The sequence below is a fragment of the Larimichthys crocea genome, chromosome XII, assembly GCF_000972845.2.
Source record: "Larimichthys crocea isolate SSNF chromosome XII, L_crocea_2.0, whole genome shotgun sequence".
NCBI lineage: Eukaryota > Metazoa > Chordata > Actinopteri > Sciaenidae > Larimichthys > Larimichthys crocea.
The window spans coordinates 12,739,531-12,746,618 of record NC_040022.1 but is presented as its reverse complement, the minus strand read 5'-3'; positions in this window follow the sequence as shown (position 1 = coordinate 12,746,618).

Below are 7,088 nucleotides of genomic sequence, written 5' to 3'. Positions count from 1 at the left end.
CAGCTCCGTTCAGCTTTACAGAGCGAGTTTCAGTTCAGTGTTTATCTCTCGCTGCTCTTGTAGCGTCATTTTCAGCCACAGCAGGCAGCTGCTTTCAGAGAAAAAACTCAAAAACACATTGTACTCTACTTTCCCAGCACCAAACAGCAGACACACACAGCTAACGACCATAGCTGGTGAACACAGTGGAGCATTTAGCAGGCAAAGAGAGATATTTTTCTCAGGAGTTGGTGGAGACCAAAAAACAGAGCAAAAAAACAGAGGGAACATTGGACTGACATTCAGCAGGTGGACACAAACACGAATCCAGATGAATGATAATGTTGCCACATAACTGCTGCATGTGTAAATCAGCAACTGTTTAATAGCAACCACGTCAACTTAAAAGGTGATGATACATCAATGTTCACAGCAGTTTCAGTTTCTGCTGGGCTGAAGTGGCCAAAAGCAAAAGTCATTGCAGTGACAGCATTCTCTCTTACTTTCACTTGTACTTAGGTTTTTGTTTAATTTAGGTGTTTTTTTTTTAATTTCAAAAGCAAATTCTAGGACTTCACACTAATAACTCCCTTTGACACTGATATACTGACATGTACAACAAACATTCAGATACAGATTACTACTGTTGCTGGATAAAAACACAAACATAGCAGTGCAAACTATGGAAAAAATAAGTCATAAGTCATAGTCATAAGAATTCTACAATAAATAAATCAAATTACTGAAAGGCACTGAAAATCTCTCTTTCATGTACAGCATATTCACCTAACCGTGAAATGCTAAACACACTGATGCATTAATATTAATTAGCCCCTAATGTTTTACAACATAATCATTTTGCTGACATAAAACGTATTTAATACTGGACTTTCACTGAAGTAACATTTGGACTGCAGCTCTTTACACTGTGTATTTATCAGTAAAAGGATCTGATAACATTTCAATCTCTGTCTGGATCAAATCGCCATTGAAGAAGCACTGTAATGTTGGTTACGTACACGAATAAAAACACTCTTCCCTTGATAAAATATTAGTTTTTTCCTGGTTTACACTTGGCCCATCTCTGGGACCCTGTGGGGTGATCAGAATTGTCAATTTCCCGACTCTGGTATAGTTTGCAGGGCATTGGATCATATTAGTGTTATTGTAATGGGGTGTAATAAGATTATTCAAATCCCTCTATTTCACAGTGGGCGAATGTGATGCTGGGGCTCATCCATGTAAAAGGGCCCTTTGACAGAAACTGTGTCTGTGTGTTAAACCCTGGAAATTCCCAGCCAAGAGGATTCTCCACGCCACTCCCTAGAGACTCCACTCACATCAGCGCCACTGTCTCTGTCACTGTGTATGTGTGTGTGCGCATGGGTGCGTGTGCAATTTTTCTGTCTCTTCTTCCACACAGCAATTAAAGATCCAATTGATTTCCCTGCCTACACTGATTACCTGCTTCACTAGTTTGCTTTTTCTATGATATCTGATTAATACTGAGTCTATATACAGTACAGTGCTGACACAATAACATGAACTCCTCACAGCATAATAGGACATAAATCTGCAACAATTAGGTTAAATGAATTGATTAGTCTATCCACAGAAAATGTGTGTATCAACTATTTTAAAGATCTGTTTTGAAGTCATTTTAATGGGAAATCATTTTATCCTCTCAATGGTGAAGATTTCCTGTTTTTCTTCATCTTATATGATAGTAAACTCAATTTCTTTGTTGTTGTTCGCATTACATTTTAAGTCATCCTTTGCTCTTAGAACTTGCGTCATACATTTTGTTCAAACTATTTTCTGACATTATCTAAAAGAAAATACATATTAATATATAATTTAAAAAATGCACTGGATTTCTTTGTGCTTTGTTCGACTGTATAGGTATACTGGTATCCACTCCATGTACATTTACCTGTCCCTCAGACATTTCAGTGAAAACCACAAACTTCATAGTGGGACTAAAAGGAAATATCAGGCATTTAAGTCAGTAGGATTCATCCTCTGGGTACCATGATTGTCTGTACAACATTTGGTACCATCCATTCAGTCGATATGATGATATTTGATAGGATTGGTGAAAACTTTGTCCTCCTGGTGACAAACCATTCAAATCTCTAGGGTTCATCCTCTTGGTACAATGATTGTCTGTATAGCATTTGGTACCATCCTTTCAGTAGATATGGATGATATTTATAATAATGATATTGATAAGTGAAAACTTTGTCCTATTGGTGACAAACCATTAAAATTTCTAAGGGTTATCCTCTGGCTACCATGATTTTTTAAATAGAAAGCCCTACAATAGTTCATTGTATGTTGAAATATATCAGTAAAAGCTGATTGTGTCAACCTGCTGCTAGTGGTAGAGTAGAAGCCAGGGGCTAACTTAGGATTTGTCCTCTGGGGACCATGAATATTTGTACAAAATCTTCATCTTCCATCAGTCCAGTATTTGTTGAGGTATTTCTGAACCAGTAGGCCAACCCAACAAACCAATATGGCCATTCTGAGAGCCTTTGTCGCAGCAGGCTAAAAATATATCATTATACAGTATTTAAGGAACGATCTATAGCGAGAATTTCTAGCATCTGTTTCCACACAATATTATGTTGTTCCAACTGCCCTGCCTACACGTGCAGTATCTACAGTACCGTATAATCAGTAACACTGCCTACATGCCCAACACTCAAATCACCTTCTCCATTCTTCACTTCCCATAGGCCTGACAATGATGAACATGATTAATCTGCTGACTTCTCCGTACAGTATCAAGCCGCCTCTCAACAGGAATGTAGCGAGAGCATGGCCGACAAACAGTCCAGCACGTCACATCTCTGGGTGAGCTGACATCAAAGCAACCCCCGCCAGAATCAACCTGGTCACCTGAAGCCTTTTCTCCTCTGCTCTGACCCTCCTCCTCCCCCTCTTCTCCATCCCCCCCTCCTCCCCTATACTTCAGTCTGTAATAACCACAGCACTAAAGCAAACAGAGACAACAGACTGAATGAATAAGTACCCCCCCCCCCCCCCCGATGGGTCACTCCATTACAATTACCCCGTAATATTTATCCAGACAAACAAAAGGCCTGACGCTTGCTGGAGCGGCTGCAGGGATCGGATGGATAGATGGAAAGGATGCTGCAGGTATAGAAGGATGGATATGGAGAAAGGAGGGTGAAGGCGAGGGGGGGGTAGTGGAGGGACGGAGGGAGGAAATCACAGTGCAATAAAAGCCCTCTCATTAGGGCCTGTCTTTATCACTGTGCAGCTCCTATGAGACGTGGCAGATTAGAGGAGGGAACAGAAGGCCAGGAGGAGAGCAGAGCTCAGATTAGGATCCTTATTGCTATGATAATCACTGTTTGTCATCCAATGCGCACGTTTCACACCTGTGGTAAATGCAGATGGGTTAGTTAGTTAGCGCCAGGGTCGTAGCAGTGGGTGAGTGTGTGCGTGTGTGTGATGTCTCTGTGTGCACGTGTGTGCAGATATACGTGTTTTGTGTGTTTGCAAAAAAAAAAAGATAACGGTTCACGTATGTATGTGTGCATGTGGGAGCGAGAGAAAGAGTGTGAGAGGAGCAGTGATAACAATGTGTGTGTGTGTGTGTGTGTGTGTTTGCATATGTGTGTATTTCTGGTGCACGGGAGGGCGCGCACGTGAACGCAAGCGTGGACGCATTTAGAATGAACAAATAGATAAAGATAGAATTAAATAAATAAGTAACAATCACATGCATTGCTCTCGGTGCCTGGCAACCGGATCTCTCCGTTGCCTTGGAAACAGTTGCTACAGAATGTGAGGTGATTGGCAACCGTGACAACGAGGAGGGAATAACATTTGACCCCGCTTGCTGACGAGGGGAGGCGAGTTGGGGAGGGAGGGATGGATGGATGGGTGTAGCAGGGGGGGGAGAAAAAGATAGAGAGAACGGTAGATGGTATCAGATATCAGCGTATTTAGAAATTCATCCTCTGAAGCCGCTTCACTCTCACTCCTTCCTCAACACACACACACACAGACACACTGATACTGTAACACCATGCATTTAGACACACATGCACGCACACACGCTCAGTGCTTTAACATACCAGTACTCGTGCCAACCCAAACTCACACTCTGCCACCCACCAGCACAGCACACACATACACACACACACACACACACACACACACACACACCCAGTTGTCTTTAGGACTCAACACATTACACGCTAAACCTACACTTCCGTTATCACATATAAATTCGACGCGGGATGTATTTGCGTGAAGGTGTGTGTTGGCTTTGTGAGTGTCACGAGAACACTGTACACACACTATGTGACCGCGCACACCATACAGCACAGACACGTATTCATCAGAGAGCCATTGTTTTTGCTCCTAAAGCTACACTATGTGAAACAGAAGGCAGTGTGAAAATCACAGCCGGCTCCAGTGCCAAGAGGAGAACCTCTCCCTCTCTCTCTCCTCCTCCTTCTATCTTTCCTCCTCCTTCCATTTTCCCATCTGATTGCACTTTCTGTCTTTCCATCCCTTTCCTCACTCTTCCCTTCTCTCTCCCTGCCTGGCTAAACTAATAAGGGTGTGATTAATGGTCTGCTAATTGCTGTAATCTCAGTTAATTAGAGTGGAGATTCTTCAGTGGTGGAGTGCTTAGGGAGAGATGCATGTTGCACTGATCTGGAGGTACAGAACTAGCAACACTCCACGTAGACGAAAAAAGAGAGATGCACTCACTGGCACACTGAGGAGTGTAGTACAGTAGTACTCTCACTCCAAGGCTGCCTTTACAGACACACACACACACACATACACACAAATGATCAGCTATACTGCATGTATACCGCTGCACTGTAACGTGCTGTATGAGTCATCTTGAGTCCAAAACTCTCCGAGCTCATTATTTGGGCACCAAAACGATTCCTTTAATTATCAATGAATCTGACCGTCATTTTCTGTCTTAATCAGGGATTTTTTTCAGCTTTATGAAATGACAGAAAATAATGAAAAATGCCCGTCACATTTTCTCAGAGCCAAATGGGATGACTTCAAGTTGCTTCGTTTGTCTGACTGACCCCAAAGATGACGAGCAGAAAAGCAGCAAATGTTTAATAGATATTTTTATTATCATTTCAGAAGCTCCAATAAAAAAAATGATGAATGATCAATCATAGTAAAATATTGTCACAAGTTAATGTTCTGTTGACTGACTCATTGATTATTATATGAATTGTTTCAGCTCTATTTTATATTTTTATTTAAGAAAAATCACCATAATGAATTCATGTGTCTCATTTATACAAGCCAATATAAGACGTAATATTTTATATGTGACTTACTGGCAAATGTTCTTGTAAATTTGCAGTTGTATAATTATGAATTTTATGCATTTCTTCTTATTTGTCTCATTTTGTTTGTCTGTTGTAGATTTTTAGGATTTTTTCTCTCTCATCAAATAAAGGAGAAGGAATTGCACAAAGATTACCGGGGTAAGAAGAAAGGTTGAACTTTATCCATCCTTCCCACCATTATTCATATTTTCCTTGAACCCCTGATAACCCTCCATATCTCAAACTGATCTAGCATTATTGAGCAGGCCGGTTTCCCGTGGAGCCGATTTGTTTTTACACACAAGGTGATATAAACAAAGCTGTAAATGTCTTGAAAAACAGTTTCATATTTTAAAATGCACCTTTATGACCATGCTGCCCTCATTCAGCACAAAGTAATAAAACACAGCCTTCCCCTTTTCACTCCCCCAGTCCCTAAATTAAATAAATATGGTGGCATATGTTTGCACGTTTGATGATTTTTCCTGCTTCATGGCTAGTCAACTCATTTTGATTTTGCTGGACATGTAGAAAGAAACTCACCCCTGAACGAACCTCTTCAGTTCCCTCAAAGAAAAAAAAAGATTCAATATCTGAAATCCTAGTTAAGATTCCAAGGTTAAACATATACCACAGAAACAAGTCTAAAATGATGCACTAGACGCCTACGGTTTTCTGTATAAAGTTATAGTGCAGAGATGCCTTGGGTCTGAAACTTTAAATATTTCACCCGGTGTAAAATACGTTTGGTGGTGCGCAGGAACGAGGAGATCCAGAAGGATCTGTACAGTTTGGAAGGGAAAAACTTATAGCAGCATGTGGGTTCAGCCAGTTCATGTACTGTATAACGCCAACTCCTGCTATGAGTGAAAGTCATGGCAAGATTTCTATTTTCTTAAGTCGTTAGTCTTAAATGTATTTTTCTTTAAATGCTGCAGCATTGGAACGGTAAGCTTCAAAATCTTTCTGGTGAATCAGTCTTTGACCCACATACCCCGGCTACAGTGCCTGGTGTGTCTTTCTGGGTGTGTTTTTAACTGAGAGGTGTGAAGACTGGAGCCTCAGCCCTGAGGACATACATGTACCCAGTGTCACAAACACACACACACACAAATGCACACACACACACGCTCAGTCTCACACATACACACTGGACAGATGTGGCAGTGCGGCTGCACATGTAGCCAGTCTCTCAGTGCGGTGTGCTCCTCCAGGTAACCCGGAGTGACAGCTTAGTGTCTGCAGGACGCTGTGCAGACGTGTGAGGGTTGGGACAGCTGGACTGCCTCCCAGATGTGGCAGAATTCATCAAACACACACACCCATAAACACGCTGAAGCACCTACACACACACACCAGATGTGGCAGCAGGAGTCATAACACAGAAGACCCCAGCTGTTCACATGTCAAGAAAAAGGAGGGCTAGCTCTTCTTGTCTGATGCCGCTCGTCAAACTTCCTGGCACGGGGGACAAGTGGGGTTAAATCAGACTGACAATTGTTGCCAGTCTGGGTAAATAATGACAGGTGCATATGAATTTGTGTGCGTGTGTGTGTGTCTGTTTTGTTTACTCGTGAAAAGCTTTTCTTCTGCATCGTGTTACTTGTTACAGTAGTTAGTTTAGTTGTGTGGGTGTAGAATGGAATAGATTGCGCATGGCACCGCACAAACTTATGGCACCCCCCCCCCCCCCGCCCCTCCCTTTTTGACGCCTCCACCACACCCCCACACACACATACTGGGACCTGGCACAGGCCG